At 42.3% G+C, this 17404-nt stretch overlaps 1 protein-coding gene across 2 annotated transcripts in view; it reads left to right on the plus strand.

Moving 5' to 3' along the window:
• Positions 1-506: 506 nt before the first annotated feature.
• lrfn5a (leucine rich repeat and fibronectin type III domain containing 5a) overlaps positions 507-17404 on the plus strand; it is an 83237-nt gene continuing 66339 nt past the window's right edge. Inside the window, exon 1 of one of the 2 annotated variants that reach the window (XM_072688965.1) lies at positions 507-1189. The gene's annotated coding sequence lies outside the window, so the exon portion shown is untranslated. Of the gene's footprint in view, positions 1190-2555; positions 3004-17404 lie in introns of those variants that run through there. The other variant, XM_072688966.1, reaches the window with a different exon arrangement.

The following is a 17404-nucleotide window of genomic DNA, read 5'->3' on the forward strand; positions in this document are numbered from 1 at the left end:
AGGTTAGATGGGGTTGAGTTGGTTGAGGTTAGATGGGGTTGAGTTGGTTAAGGCTGGACAGGGATTAGTTGGTTGTGGTTGGGTGGTCTAAGTTGGTTGAGGTTAGATGGGGTTGAGTTGGTTAAGGTTAGACAGGGATGAGTTGGTTGTTATCCAGTGTAATCGACACATTCCTGGACTCAGTCACTGATTTGCTTTATTTTATGTTCAGTAAGCGGCGTTTCCGCTTCACACCTTCCCATTTAACATCGCTGTTAGTCTCTAGAAGGAGGAATAAACGGCAGGTAGTTGAAGTAAAAGCAGGGCGTGTATTTCACGTCCAGAGACGCTAAAGGTGCCAAAAGGAATCTGGACAGGGGCGTTTCAGCATCTTCCAAACGCGCGCCACAGCGGAGTGACAGGCCTGGTGTGGAGGAGTGAGGGAGTCACTGTGAGCCAATCCGTGAGCTGATTTCCTCCTCCTTTAGACTGCAGAGAGAGAGAGAGAGAGAGAGAGAGAGAGGGAGGCTCTCTGTCTGGTGCTGAACTAGTTTGTTGAGCAGCTCGGCGGCGGTGGTGATGTGACGGATTGGCGTTGGGGTGGAACTGCAGGAGAGGGAATACCGCTGTACTTCCATCGTTCCCCACGTCCGTCCTTTTCCCCTGGATTGCTTTGGGAGAGGGAAAGAGAGAGGAGCGCGAGGGAGGAGAGTTCCGGGCCACTTGGATGGAGGGAATGCGAGCGAACCACCCTGGATTAGCACGGTCTGGAGGCAGCGCGCGAGCTGGGGGTCTCATCTCGGAGCTGCCGGGTTGGTGGGCGTGAATGAAGGGCAGCATCTCGCCGCTGCGCTGCAGGAGGATGGCGCTCTTCATCGTGGAGATCGCTTAAAGGATCCTCCCCGAAACATCTTCAGCGTCTTCAGCTGAAACTCGAACTCGGATTTCAAACGCGTTTGGATCTTTTTGGGCAGCAGAGAAGATCCGTGCTGAATGTGTGTGTTGGTGTGTGTGTACGTGCGTGTACGTGCGTGTGTTTGAGAGTGTGTGCGGTGATGGATAAGGGCTATGAAGGTTTGGATGTTGTCCCGCCGTCTAGCCCTGCATCAGATGGGGCAGAGAAGAGCAGCAGAACGGGAGAAAACGACATGTGAGGAGATCCACAGCCCCTGACTCCCACCCCATCCGAGGCTGCCATTCCTTCAGCGAGGTAAACTTTTACCCTCCCTCTTCTGTGGGCCAATTTGGGCTGTCTGGCTGGGGTGTGGGATGTCTTTATGTATTTCTGGAGATGATACGAGGTCCTGAATGTGACTTGAAGCTCTCAGCTCAGGTATGCGCGTCGATATCTCTGGTGGGAACGATGGCATAACGACAGTCCACGATGGTAGTAGTACAGAGTACGTTTATAGAGCCCAGACCTTGCTTTGCACCTGCACTGGTGGCACTGGTGGCATTGGTGGCACCGTGTACGAGTGCTGTGTGAGTGTGAGAAAGTGTGTATGGGTCTATCTCCTATACTGCCTCACCCTGAAAGCCTGGGATCTACCCCATCTCCGTCCAGCTCGCTTTACCAAACGCTAAAAGCAGTGGTGAGATCTGCTGAATGGTGATCCAGGATCACGATGCCTTTATAATGTGTGTTGAGCATCTTAGAAGAGTCCTGAACCTGGGCAAATGTCCAGACTGTGATACAGCACCCGGGTTTAGTCATCCAGCCTCCATCCTCACCCCGGTGTGAAGGAAGCACTGGTGCAAACCAGAAACCTTGGTTCCAACATTTGCTCGATTAAAGAAGCTGAATGGATATTTGAGAAGCCAGATGTTGGGTTGGTTGAGAGGCGTATCTCTCTGGAAATGCTTGTGTTTGGTGTTTATAAGCATGTCCTGCAGCGTCAGTATTGGTTTATATATATATATATATATATATATATATATATATATATATATATATATATATATAGGTCTGTTCGGATGGAAGCATTAAAATAGCCTCTAAATGGGGTCCAGCTCCTTTTATTTCTGTCCTGGAAAATGACCAGAAGTGAACACACCACTGTAGGCATGAGCTCCTGCCAATGATACACTTTTTTGACCATGTCTCGTCACCGTAGCTGCCTTAAAAACCTTTATATGCAGCTGTAATTGCTCAGCATTTGCAAAACAAACATCTCAGACAATGCACCTGCAATGCAACCTCATTTAATGCATCATATTTCTCATATTTATCTAATAAGAAACACAAAAAAACCCTTAAAATTGCATATTGAACTGAACTGAGGTGCATCTCCTCTTCAGCTGCCTGGTGGTGCTATAATTCAATTTTCTGCAGCTCCACCGAGCTCCAGTGAGCTCCACACGTGAAGAGGTGTGTGGAAATCCACAGCTTTGCAAAGCAGCCAGGGCCATTAGAGTGCAGTAGGCATTTTGCAGCATTTTAAACAGCGCAGACCACCCAGGTGAAGCTCTAATCAGCGGTCTTCAGGCGTTTCAGACGTGCCCGGTGACGTCTTCTAAAGCCACTCCAGCCGTACGCGGTGCCAAAGGGCTGCTTTAATCACTCCAGGCAAGATTAACACCCAGGACGGTCGTGCTGATCACGCCGGCTGTGTGAATCATGTAGACTGTAGGTGGAGAATATAGAAGCACTTTATCCGTGTAAGATCACACCACACCCACTGGCAGCGAGCGCAGGCACTTCAGCAGAAAATGAAGCTGGTCTTGAAATGACAGACGCAGCCCGCTGGGATTATTATTGGAGCTGCATCGGATCGATCGATGAAGAAAATAGAGGTAGAAGAAGTGCTGGATTATTTATGAGGCTCTGATAGAGACGGCTCTGGCGGGCGGCTTGTTTGCTCGGGGGGACTTTGGGCAGGTTTGGTGGACGCGGAGAGTCTGAGGAGCCTAAGGAGCCGGCTGGATCTGCACAACAGGACCCGAGAGCAGAGCCGCAGGAGTTGTGCTGAGAGGGTGTAAGCTGATGTGTGTGTGTTTACACGGAGGCTGTGGATGGCGAGCCATGTAAGTGTCTGTTTGCTTTGGTTTGTTTGTGTGTGTGTGTGTGTGCGTGTGTGTGTGTGTGTGTGTTATGGTCTGCGTGATCATCAGGAGTGTGTGAGAGCCGCGTTTGTGGAGCAGATCTCTGTTTCTGCCCAGAGACAGCAAGATTACAGCAGCACACTGTTCACTCTACACTCTTCACTGTTCACTCTACACTCTTCACTGTTCACTGGTTACTTTTAACTCAATACTGTTCATGCTACACTGTTCACTTTTCACTGTTTACTCTATACTCTTCACTGTTCACTCTACACTCTACACTCTTCACTGTTCACTCCACATTCTTCACTGTTCACTGTTTACTCTACACTCTTCACTGTTCATTTCTTCCCCTATACTATTTACTGTTTACTCTATACTGTTCACTCTTCACTGTTTACTCTATACTATTTACTGTTTACTCTATACTGTTCACTCTTCACTGTTTACTCTATACTATTTACTGTTTACTCTATACTGTTCACTCTTCACTGTTTACTCTATACTATTTACTGTTTACTCTATACTGTTCACCGTTTACTCTATACTGTTCACTCCTCACTCTTCACTGTTCACTCCACATTCTTCACTGTTCACTGTTTATTCTATACTGTTCACTCTACACTCTTCACTGTTCATTTCTTCCTTTATACTATTTACAGTTTACTCTCTACTGTTCACTCTTCACTGTTTACTCTATACTGTTCACTGTTTACTCTATACTGTTCACCCTTCACTGTTCACTCTATACTATTCACTGTTTACTCTATACTGTTCACTGTTTACTCTATACTGTTCACTCTATACTATTCACTGTTTACTCTCTACTGTTCACTCTTCACTGTTTACTCAATACTGTTCACTCTACACTCTTCACTGTTCATTCTACACTCTTCACCATTTACTTTCCATTCTTCACCTTACTTGTCACTGTTTTACTGCTCACTCCTTCTTGTTCCATATTCACTGTTCACTCTTTATTATTCACTATTCACTCCTCACTGGTTGTTTGTCGCTTTTCACTATTTTTAAACAGCTCACTGTTTGTTTTTTGTTTGTTGTTCACACCTCATTATTCACAGTGTTCTCCTCTCTGGCTATGTGTCACTCTTCAGTCTTCACACTTCTGCTGTTCACTATTTATTCTTCAGTGTTTCTATCTATCTGTCTATCTATCTATCTATCTGTCTGTTTGTCCATCTTTGAGACACTTAAATCAATCAAGCTTTTATATTTCGAAACAGAGTATGAATACAGTTTATATTTATTCTATTATATTATGTTATGTTCACTATCAGCTGACATTATATCTTTTGCCTCAATGACTCATCAATACTTTTTTGATGATTTGTGTGTGGTGTTGGGGGGGCAGGATTTATTAATGAATGTTGCTTTTATTGTATTTTGCATTTAGACTCCATTATTATATGACCTGGAGTTATTTATAATAACTTATATAAAAAGTATATAATCAATGAAGTACTGAAACACAGCTTAGTTGTAAAAAAAGAACAAAGCAATGCGATTGGAGGTGCAATCAGTGTTAAACCTTTGTTATATTGGTGACCAAGTAATCGACCAGTGAATATAAAGATTATTCAAGAAGGCTGAGTAACAGAGCTTTAAAAGAAGGCTGAACCATAACACAGCATGCTCTGTAATTCAGGTCCATGTACTATTGAGAGCTCTGATTCAGCATTCATGAAGGAAATCAATGCATACAAACATGTATGCGGTGGAAAGTGTTCTGCATGGTTCAGCTTATTACATATTATTGTAATAGTTCACTGTCAGTTTTGGCAACCTAGAAAATACACCACATGGACGTGGAACACTACATGGAAGTATAAGAGATAGCTGCTTATTCATTGTTTCTTCTATGATTAAGGCTATTAAAAAGAGTTCATCCTGTTTTCGTGGAGTAACTGTCTCTACTGTCCAGAGAAGAAGACTAGATTTTGGAGGAGCATTGCTGTGAGGTTTTGATTGCATTCAGCGACAAGAGCGTTAGTGAGGTCAGGATGTTGGATGATCATATTCACCATCCAACCTCATCATCCCCAACCCCCCAACACATCCCAAAAGTACTGGATGGAGCTCCACCACCACCATCATTTCAGAGAACACAGTTCCTCCACTGCTCCACAGCTCCTCAATGCTGGGGGGCTTTATTACACCCCTCTAGCCCACTACTGGCATGGAGCCAATAGGGTCATGATGTTTATCTGCTCCAGAGTCCTATTCTATTGGCAGAATGTCTCTACACGGACTGGACAAGCTATGGGTGCAACTTCAAGTGGATGAATGCATTCATTTGATGGAGTGTCCACAAACATTTGGACACGTAGTGTAGGTCTTCACTTGGACTCTAGTGTTTTTTTTGTCTCTCTAACTGATGTCCTCCTACAGATTTGGATGAGCTCAAGCGTCCTGCAGTGTTTGTTTTTTTCTGCTGTTGCACCTGAAGCTTTTTGAAAGCTATTTTTGAGTATGAAAGGGGACAGAGCATCGACACTGTGGAGGGAAAAAAGCTCCAGGCGAGCTTTCAGAGTATTTGGCAGAGAGAGAAAAAAACAAGTTGAAACGATTCCAGTCAAAACAGGCAGATTGTGAAGCCACACAAAATCACAATAGAGGCAGGATGAGGTCGCAGCGCTGGCCCCAGCGTTTTAAACAGTGATGTTTTTGGAGAGTCTGAGGGACGGGGGGAGGCGAGGAGGTAAAATGTCAGAGGTTGGAGTGGGAGAGCCTTCGGGGGGTGTTTGTGTGTGATAATGAGCTGTCAGTGAGGCAGCAGTGGCTTGTTTTGATCTCGCCACCCTGCTGGTTTGAGCAGTGGAAAAGTGACAGTTGTGAATAGAAATAGATGCTGTGTACAAAGGCCAATGAGGTTGTAATGTAATTAGACATTTCTCTCTCTCTCTCTGTCTCTCTCTCTGTCTCTCTCTCTCTCTCGCTGCTTGTTTGTCCTGAGATGGGAAGGACAGGTAGAGGTGCAGGAAGAACTTGCATGTTGTCACCAACAGCTAAAGCAATCTAATTCCCCCCTTACCCTTAACCTGTTTGATCAGCCAAGACATGTTTGTGCTGGAGCTACGACACTAATATAGCTAACAAGCAATGGAAGCTTAAACCTCAATACTCAGCAAGGTACTTCCACTCAATGGCCACTTTGTTAGAAACACATTCCTTGTGCATACACTTCGTATACACATACACTACGGGTATTTAATGGTTGTAGGTTAGTAACAGAACATGTTTTTATGGACACTGTTTACTACAGTGTTTAGACAGCATGGTAGAATTCAGCACAGATCAGCAATATAGATCAATACAAAATATTCTATCTACTATCTTTCTATATGTTTATCTATCTATCTATCTATCTATCTAACTGTCTGTCTACCAGTCTGTCTGTCTGTCTATCTATCTATCTATCTGTTTGTCTATCTATATGTTTATTTATATGTCTATGTATGTAACAGAGCAGCTAAATTCAGCACCACGGACAGCAGCACAGAGCAGCAATATAGTTCAATACAAAAGAATCTATCTACTGTATATGTCTACTATATCTACTATATATATATCTATCTATTTACCCACCTATCCATCTATTTGTCTGCCTATTTATCTATCTATCTATTTATATGTCTATTCATATGTCTGTGTATATGTCTATATCTGTGTCAGAGCCGTTAAATTCAGCACCGTGGACAGCAGCACAGAGCAGCAATATATTTCAACACAAAAGAATCCATATATCTGTCTATAGATTAATGTCTATCTATCTATCAGTATACTAACAAAAATAAGGAATCTTGTCCTGGACAGTCCACAGTGTCTATGGACGGTCCACAGTGTCTATGGACAGTCGGTGAGGCCACAGTATATAGGGTTTATAGAGATGGGACAGATGACAGTGTGTTTTGGTGTTATGTGCCGTTAGAGAAGCACAGCTTTGCAAGCTGAAAGCCAAGCGCTCTGCCTAAGGGGATTGACGCATCCTCATTCATTTCTGATTAGAGCATAAATCAGCATTGCCTTCATCATTGTTGCTTTATTGGCTGTCAACAACAGCAGCTCTTCCTCCTGGATATGTTACCAAACCCTCAGTCACTGAAATGGAGTTCAGAGCCATGAAAGCTGCTTTAGTAACATGCACTCTGATCACTGTTATTGGGCTGGTCAGTACTGATTAAGTTTAATATATGTGATAATTTCCAAACTTAATACATGGGCTCATATTTTACATTTGTCATCGTACACACTCCTGGGAATCTAGGAATCACCTGCTGTAGATTGTTTGGTGGCCAATGATTCCCTAGATCCACTCTCACAATCTATTAATCTATCTACCTACCTACCTACCTGTCTGTCAAACAAACGATTGAGACCCAATGATTGACCTGCCCACTAAAGAGATGTGATTTGGGCAGAGTCTGAAACACCTACATGGAGTTGACCTCGCTCTACACCTAAACTGCAGGTGTGGCCATAAAACAAGGCCTACTGTGGTGTTAGAGATGCTCTCTTCAAAATGAGACACACACACACTAATGAACACGTTGAGCCAGTGTGCATATTCAGAGAGGTCAGGTCACTTCAGGCCTGTCTAATACAGAATGAATATGTAAGTGATGGCATAAGGAACACCTGGTGATTAACTATACGATCAGTCAGTAAGAGGTGAAAAAGAGCTACAGTGGTCTGAACTGTAGGAAGTGTTTCTTTCTCTCCTTGAATTTGTGAAACTTGATGATAGCAATGCGAGTCACCCATGCGAGTGCAGTGATAATCTTCACACTGGATTGTTTTAATCAGTATATTTTTTGAAGTTATACATCAGAATATTTGTATTTGTATTTATGTTGTTTTTGGAAGTTTGTAAAATTTAAGTTACAGTGTTGGAACTAGGGCCGGATGATATTGGAAAAAAATTGACATTGCAATACATTTTATTCCTGCAATAAGTATATAAATAGTGATATTAAAAAATACAGGAAGTTGCACCAGATTTCACCTGAAGCCAATGATCCAACATGTCATAATATTAATGATATTAAAGATTGAAGAGTAAAATGGATTATATTTAGCAGATATAACCCGCCACTGGTCGATAGTTAATGGAAAATGAGAACAGTGGGCAATTTTATTTGTATAAAAAAAAACGTTGACGCATGACATTTTTTATATAATCTGACATCCTGTGATTATTAATATTGCACATATTCAGCCCTAGTTAGAACAACCATAACAATATATTAATAAGCCTTAATGCAGGGTTCTTTAATAAACCCAACTGTTCCATATGATTCTTCATCTGTCTGTCTCTCTGTTTATCAATCTGTCTATCTCTCTCTCTCTTTCTCTCTCTCTCTCTCTCTCTCTCTCTCTATATATATATATATATATATATATATATATATATATATATATATATATATATATAACTGTCTATCTGTTTGTCTATCCATCTTACTGTCTGTCTAGCTGCCTCTCTGTCTGTCTATCTATCTATCTTACTGTCTGTCTGTCTGTCTGTCTCTCTGTCTGCCTACCTACCTACAAACCAGTCTCTGAGACACTTAAGCCACAGCCAGGCAGTACACAGACAGAGCTTCATCCATCAACTCGCTTTATTGTTCTTTTCTTTCTGAACAGAGTTCAGAGTTCATAAATTATTTTAGAGAGACTGTAGTTCTGACAGATTTACCTGTTTATTTAGTTCTGTTTCTTTTGATGTACACAATATAAATATTGTATAAAAACTTTATAAGTTAATTATGTGTATTTGTTGTGAAATAAGCAAAGATAGGCTTACTGTTTCTAATAGGTTCCATTAGTCCGTTTTCAAAGTTATGCTTAGTATGATATGGACTTTTGCCCAGAACCAGGGGATTAGTAACTGCAAACCAATTCCAGAAACCAAAAGCAGTTATTTTGTGGGCCAAGCAAGCCCTGTAGTAGTCAAGAGGTTAATCGAATAAGCAATAGAATTAGCCATACGTCTTTAGAAAATCCTTGTCATGCAAAAAAGAAGGAAAAAATATATATCTAGTATATACAAATATCGTCATATTAAAAAATACAGTGATACACATTCCTAGAGTTCAGCATATTTTACACATAATTGCACTGCACTAAATATGGGATAATATTTAAATAGGATTTTTAATAATCCGTTCATACTGCTGAATTTAGTTTGCATGTAAAAATATTGTAAGAAATATCATGAAATGTGAAAATGTCTTTAAATATTCTAGTCTAATAAAATATTCTTGCTATATTGCCCAGCCCTACTTCAGAGCAACACTTAAGAAGAGGAAACAAAGCACTCTGCATTTGCTTAGCCTTCCTGAGATGATTCGGGGCCAATTTATCAGAAACGTCAATCCCTATGATCTGACTGCAAATATTTGTCCTGTGTTTGCAGCCTGGAAATGGAATAAATATTTGTGTTTATGTTGGGCATAGTTACGGCTTCAGCCCTGAGTCTGAGTGGGAGGACGGAGCGATGATTTCATCTGATCAGATTACGGACGTGTAGCATGGCCTTAATCTCTCTCTCTCTCTATCTCTATCTCTCTCTCTCGCTGTACGTCATGTGTAGGTGCTCTATAGTAAGCCTATACATGCACTACATATATGTGTAAAAGTATGTGGACACTATTTCAGCGTTTCTTCTGAAATCAAGGGTGTTAACTGCGAGTTTGGCTCTCTTTACTGTAGAACCATCCTCTATATGTGGGAACATTGCTGTGAGACTCATGTTGAATGGGATAGTTCTGTCAATTGGATGATCACTCCAGAGAACCCCTACAGTCCAATGCTAGGAGGCTGTATACCCCTCTAGCCCAGGCTCGGCATTGGGCGTTGGGCATGAGAACGCATGCTTTTCTATGGCGGTTAATCAGCTGTTAATGGATGCCTATGTGAAACGCCTTAAAGGAGCTGAATCCACTGATTAGAAGCGCTGTCTGGATACTTGTGGGCATATAGTCAATGTAGGTTGTCACTTTAAGTTATAGTTGATGTTTATCTCAATAACAGCAGGGTAGAGCAAAGACTTTATTGCAGTGTTATGTAATGAAAGCTGCTTCATACAGCAGAGCATTACTGAGTGTGTGGGTCTGTAAGAGGATGAACAATCTGAGCTGCATCAGAACTTTGTTCCTAATAACTTCAGACATTAAGCTTAAAGGCTGGAGATATTTTCTTCCTAGTTCAAACAATCGGATTAATAATGCCTAATCATTTCTGATCCTGATCATAAAATAATAATAACAGTAGTAATAATAATAATGTCTCTTTTATGGTTTGCAAATGTATGATACACCAACCAGCCATAACATTAGCAATTGAAAAACACTGATGATCTGGTCCAGTGGCTCCTGTCTGTCCAGTGGATCTATTAGTCGGCAGGAGAACAGTCAGTTCTTGAAGGTGATGAAGGTGATGAAGGTGCTGAAGTAGAAAAAATGGACAAGCGTAAGAATCTGAGACACTCTGACAAGAACCAGACTGTGATGTTCTAGACAATGACTGGGTCAGAACATCTCCAGAACATCAGGCATCAGGTCTTGTGGGGTGTTCCTCCCGGTATGCAGTGGTCAGTACCTACCAAAAGTGCTCCAAGGAAGAAGGACAACTAGTGAACCAGCAGCAGTGTCACCCAAGGCTTATTGATGCTCATGGAGGTCCCACCTCAGAACTTGCGGCCTACTCAGCATTGTGCACCATGTAAAGACTAGGACATAGTTCCAAGTGTAGTTCACTATATAGTGAATAGGATGTAGTTACTATAGAGAATAGTGCACCATATAGTGAATATTGCAGCACTGTGTAGTTAATAGTACACCATTTAGTCATTAGTGCACCATGTATTGAAATGGGCATAGTTCTGGAAGGTTATAGGAGATGTGGACGTTATGGAAGTGCAGTCAGATTAGTGTATTCACTGTATAGTGAATAGTGCACACAATTGTAGTGAATAGGGTATACATTCAGAAATGGTGCACTATACAAATTATAATGCACCATATAGCAAGTAGGGCATACATAGCTTCAGATAAGTGCACTAAATAGTGAATACTGCAACATTTTAGATTAGTGCACAATGTAGTGAATAGTGTAGTGTGTAGTGTGCAGTGGATAGTGCACCGTGCAGCTATAAGGGCACTATAAAGTCAATAGCATGCCATTTAGGGTATAGTGCCATACTCTTGGAAATAGTGCCCTGAAACAGTAAATAGAGTGCATAGGACATACTTTCGGACATAGTGCACTATACAGTGAATAGTGCACCGTGCAGGGGATTGGGCAAGGTTATAAAGCCCCTCTTTACATCACTATCCTCACATAAAACACATAGTGCTCACCCCTAACAGTCAGCCTCCCTCTCTCTCTCTCCTGCTGTAATGCTGGCCTGGCTCGCCCTGCGGTAAGCAGATATTACTGAAGTAAGCAGGATATTGTTGAGCCGTAAAAGAAATCCGCAGCTGCTGTAAAACGGGACAATGGCTCATCGCAAGGCTGAGATATTCTCTTAAGTGCTAAACTTACGCATTAAAGCCCAGCCAGTGTCTGCTAATGGAACTGTCTACTTATCTTTCAGAGCAACACTGCAACACGCTGCGTAATGTGGCCGGGAGGAGGCCGGAGACGGAGACAGGGGGCGCGTGTTTATGGAGGCAGAGCCCACCAGTGCAGTGAAAGCACATTGTCTGATGTACACCAAATGTCCAAAAGTATCCAGATGCCCTCCTAATGGGTGAGGTCAGCCGCTTTAAGGTGCCCCTGTTGCTGACTCAGACGTTCACACACAGCTTATTCACATATGTCCAAATATTTGTGGACACCCCTTCTAATGAGTGCATTCAGCTACTGTAAGCTGCACCCATTGTTGATGCAGATGTGTGAATGCACACAGACACAGCTTGTCTAGTCCCTGTAGAGAAGAAGTACTGCCAATAGAATAGGACTCTCTGGAGCAGATTAACATCATGAGCCTATTGGCTCCATGCTGCCTAATAATGCCAGGTGTGGGCTAGAGGGGTATAATAAAGCCCCCCAGCATTAAGGAGCTGTGGAGCAGTGGAGGTACTGTGTTCTCTGGAATGATGGTGTTGCTTTTGGATGGGATGAGTTGGGGAGTTGGGGATAGTGAGGTGGGGTGGTGATCATTATCCAACATCCTGAACTCACTAACGATGAATGCAATCAAATTCTCACAGCAATTCTCGACTATTCTTAATACCCTTGATTTCAGACGAGACAATGAGGACTGGGCTGTGGGCTTCTCTGGAGTGATGATGGAGCTCCATTCAGTACCTTTAGGAGGCGTTGGAGTGGCAGAACTAATCTTCCAACATCACTGCCTGACCTCACTGATGCTCTCACTCGCATGTGGCTGAATGCAATCAAAATCTCATCAGAACAAAGTTCCACCATCTATTCTAAAAGCCTTCCCAGCAGACGAGAGGCTATTACTGCAGCAAAGGGGGGAACTTCCAGCTAATATCCTTAATTTCAGCAGAAACGCTGGATTAGCTGATATTATACAGAGGGTAGAATATGTCACGATTAGCCATAACATTAAAACCCCCCAAAATATTGTGCAGGTTCTCCTAGTGTCACCAGAACTGAGCTGACCAGTTGAGGCTCCACTAGACCTGGGATTTCCATTAGCATCAATGACCCATGTTTCTCATGGTTGTCCTTCTTTGGAGCACTTTTGGTCAAAGTTGTTCTGACCACTGCATGCCGGGATCACCCCACAAGACGTGCCTGATGTTCTGGGGATGTTCTGATCCAGTAATTATCTAGAACATCACAGTTGGGTTCGATCCAAAGTGTCTCAGATTTTTACGCTTGTCCATTTTTCCTGCTTCATCACCTTCAAGAATATGTTCTGGACTGATATGTAGATCCACCTGGTTCTACAATTGATGGGTTTCTGGCTTTGTGGTTCTACAGTTAGTGAATTTTTGGCTTTGTGGTTCTACTGTTGGTAGATTTTTTGCTTTGTGGTTCTACAGTTGTTAGATATTTGGCTTTGTGGTTCTCCAATTGGTGGATTTTTGGCTTTTTGGTTTCACAGTTGATGGATTTTTGGCTTTGTGGTTCTACAGTTCGTGGATTTTTGGCTTTGTGGTTCTACAATCGGTGGATTTTTGGACTTTGTGGTTCTACAGTTGTGGATTTTTGGCTTTGTGGTTCAACAGTTGTGGATTTTTGGCTTTGTGGTTCTACAGTTGGTGGATTTTTGGCTTTGTGGTTCTACAATCGGTGGATTTTTGGACTTTGTGGTTCTACAGTTGTGGATTTTTGGCTTTGGTGGATTTTTTGCTTTGTGGTTCTACAGTCCATGGATTTCTGGCTTTGTGGTTCTACAGTCGGTGGATTTTTGGCTTTGGTGGATTTCTGGCTTTGTGGTTCCACAGTTGATGGATATTTGGCTTTGTGGTTCTACAGTTAGATTTTTTGCTTTGGATTTTTTTCAGAGGAGCCACTGCAGCCAGATCATCAGTGTTATTGCCAGCAGCTGTCAGTGGTTATAATGTTATGGCTGATTGTGTGATGTTATATTCAGCCTCATAGTGAGAAATGTTGGATATATTGAGGAAACTGTCCTTCGATAATGCATCAACTGGAAGAGAGATGTGGGACTCATTGTTATTGCTCATGTTGTGGAGTGTGTATCGGGTTATTGTTTATTTGACTCGGATCAAGCCAGTTAATCTGTGTCTTATTATATGAAGGACATATTTTAGACTGAGCAAAAAAACATCTGTTACATTGAATAATAGAGTGAAAAGGCTGCATGTGTTCAATATGGATGACAGAAAGTAATGGCTTATGGAGCACTCTCTCTCTCTCTCTCTCTCTCTCTCTCTCTTTCTCTCTCTCTCTCTCTCTCTCTCTCTCTCTCTCTCTCTCTGTAACAGCTGTGCTGAATATAAATGTCCAGCCCTCAGCTCTCTCATTAACCAGTGATTAATCTCTCCACTCAGGCTGGACACGGCTATTTCTGTGACCCACATGGTGTGATGGCTTTTATTTACTTATTTATCTCAAAAACAAAACGAGCACACAATAACAGAGACTGTAGCTCCTCCTCCTCAGTGTATATCACAATACCTACATTTAGAGCGTTATTAATATTCACCCTAATGAGAGACTGTAGCTCCTCCTCCTCAGTGTATATCACAATACCTACATTTAGAGCGTTATTAATATTCACCCTAATGAGAGACTGTAGCTCCTCCTCCTCAGTGTATATCACAATACCTACATTTAGAGCGTTATTAATATTCACCCTAATGAGAGACTGTAGCTCCGCCTCCTCAGTGTATATCACAATACCTACATTTAGAGCGTTATTAATATTCACCCTAATGAGAGACTGTAGCTCCGCCTCCTCAGTGTATATCACAATACCTACATTTAGAGCGTTATTAATATTCACCCTAATGAGAGACTGTAGCTCCACCTCCTCAGTGTATATTACAATACCTACATTTAGAGCGTTATTAATTATTATTCACCCTAATGAGAGACTGTAGCTCCGCCTCCTCAGTGTATATCACAATACCTACATTTAGAGCGTTATTAATATTCACCCTAATATGTATATATGGACAAAAGTATTGGGACACCTGCTCTTTCACTGTTTCTTCAGAAATCAAGGCTATTAAAAGAGCTGATCCTGCTTTTGTTGGAGTAACTGTCTCTACTGACCAGATAAGAAGACTTTCTACTAGATTTTTGAGTAACATTGCTGTGAGGATTTGATTGCATTCAGAGACAAAAGTGTTACTGAGGTCAGGATGTTGGATGATCACCACCCCACCTCATCCCACTAAAAGTACTGGATGGAGCTCCTCCACCATCATTCCAGAGAACACAGTTCTTCCACTGCTCCACAGCTCCTCAATGCTGGGGGGCTTTATACCCCTCTAGCCCACGCCTGGCATTATTAGGCAGCATGGAGCCAATAGGGTCATGATGTTGATCTGCTCCAGAGAGTCCTATTCTATTGGCAGTACTTCTTCTCTACAGGGACTAGACAAGCTGTATATACACATTTGTAAAGCTGACTGAAGTTTGGGATATTTCCACTCACATCGTTTCTGCAGTCAATTATTATTCATTGCAACATTCAGCACTCTGAGCTTTGTGTGAGTCTGCAGAGAGTGTTTTGGATTTTAGTGCATTTTACACCCCTAAAACACACACACACACACACACACACACACACATACACACTCATTTCCCAGATGCTCTCCAAGACAAACATATATGGAAAGAACAAAGCAGCGGTGGTAAGATTAGAAAACCAGCTATTTAGGTCAGCGGCGATCCGAGGAGAGTTACCGTTTCTGCAGCAGGTTTATTGAAGTTACGCCTGCGAGAGAGACGCGTGTGTACCAGCCCGGCAGGCGCGAGAGCAGGAATCCCTCCGAGTGCAGATGAAAGAATACGTGTTTATTTGCTCAGCCAAACTGAGTTCTTACAGTACAGGTGCATCGTTTTGGCTCATGAGCGAACTTAATTAAGATTAGATAAACTTTATTGATCTCCCAAAGGGGAATCCAATAGCTCCGCAGCAGCCGAGCGTACTGCAGCCTGCACCGACACAGCGAAGGTTTGCAGTGAGGAAGTGTGATGTGATCAGGAGGTGGTGACTTTCCATACTGAGCTCCATCTTTCTTCAGAACATCTCCTCCTCCACCCACAGACAGACACTGGTGTAGTACTGGGTGCTGTTCTCCAGTCAGTGGATTTGTAGCTGTGCTGTTTTCCTATTAGTGGATTTTGGGGCGTAATGGTTCTCTCAGCTGTGCTAGACTCCTGCAAGAGGGGCTTTCACTGCCGTTCTCCTTTCAGTAAACGTTTAGCTGTGCTGTTCTACATTTGGGGGTTTTTGGCTCTGTGGTTCTACAGTTGGTGGATTTTTGGCTTTGTGGTTCTATAGTTCTTGAAATTTTGGCTTTGTGGTTCTATAGTTCTTGAAATTTTGGCTTTGTGGTTCTACAGTTGGTGGATTTTTGGCTTTGTGGTTCTATAGTTCTCGAAACTTTGGCTTTGTGGTTCTACATTTGGTGGTTTTTGGCTTTGTGGTTCTACATTTGGTGGTTTTTGGCTTTGTGGATCTACAGTTGGTGGATTTTTGGCTTTGTGGTTCTACATTTGGTGGTTTTTGGCTTTGTGGATCTACAGTTGGTGGATTTTTAGCTTTGTGGTTCTACAGTTGGTGGTTTTTGGCTTTGTGGTTCTACATTTGGTGGTTTTTGGCTTTGTGGATCTACAGTTGGTGGATTTTTAGCTTTGTGGTTCTACAGTTGGTGGTTTTTGGCTTTGTGGTTCTACAGTTGGTGGTTTTTGGCTTTGTGGTTCTATAGTTGGTGGATTTTTAGCTTTGTGGTTCTACAGTTGGTGGATTTTTGGCTTTGTGGTTCTACATTTGGTGGTTTTTGGCTTTGTGGATCTACAGTTGGTGGATTTTTAGCTTTGTGGTTCTACAGTTGGTGGTTTTTGGCTTTGTGGTTCTACATTTGGTGGTTTTTGGCTTTGTGGATCTACAGTTGGTGGATTTTTAGCTTTGTGGTTCTACAGTTGGTGTTTTTTGGCTTTGTGGTTCTACAGTTGGTGGTTTTTGGCTTTGTGGTTCTACAGTTGGTGGTTTTTGGCTTTGTGGTTCTACAATTGTTGGATTTTTGGCATTGTGGTTCTACAAATGTTGGATTTTTGGCTTTGTGGTTCTATAGTTCTTGGAATTTTGGCTTTGTGGATCTACAGTTGGTGGATTTTTGGCTTTGTGGTTCTAAAGTTTTTGTTTTTTTTTGGCTTTGTGGTTCTATATTTTGTGGAGTTTTGGCTTTGTGGATCTACAGTTGGTGTTTTTTGGCTTTGTGGTTCTATAATTTGTGGATTTGAAGCTGTGCTATTCTTGTGTTATTAGACGTTTTGCTTTTGCAATTCTCCTGTTGGTGTATTTTAGCTAAGCCATTCTACTATTGATGAATGTTATCTCTCCTATTGGTGGATTTTTTGCCCAGCCATTCTCCAAATGGCAGATTTTTGGCTGTGCCGTCGCAATATGCAAATAAACATCACACCACTGATGCTCACTCTGCTCTCTCTGCTCTCTCTGCTACTGGAACAACATTATGGAAATGAGCTGAGCAGCGACCGGTCAGATTGTTAAGTGGCAGTGTAACTGATTGTGGCCCAGAGTCTGAGCTGCACTCAGGATCAACACTCAAACACACACCAAGCTGGAGATAGAGCGCTTAGATAAACCCGCCCCCAACACCACCTGCCAGCCAATCCACAGATTAGCTCGGCATGTAGCTGCGGTTGTGGAGGAGCACATCAT

The sequence above is a fragment of the Salminus brasiliensis genome, chromosome 10 (assembly GCF_030463535.1).
Source record: "Salminus brasiliensis chromosome 10, fSalBra1.hap2, whole genome shotgun sequence".
Classification (NCBI taxonomy): domain Eukaryota; kingdom Metazoa; phylum Chordata; class Actinopteri; order Characiformes; family Bryconidae; genus Salminus; species Salminus brasiliensis.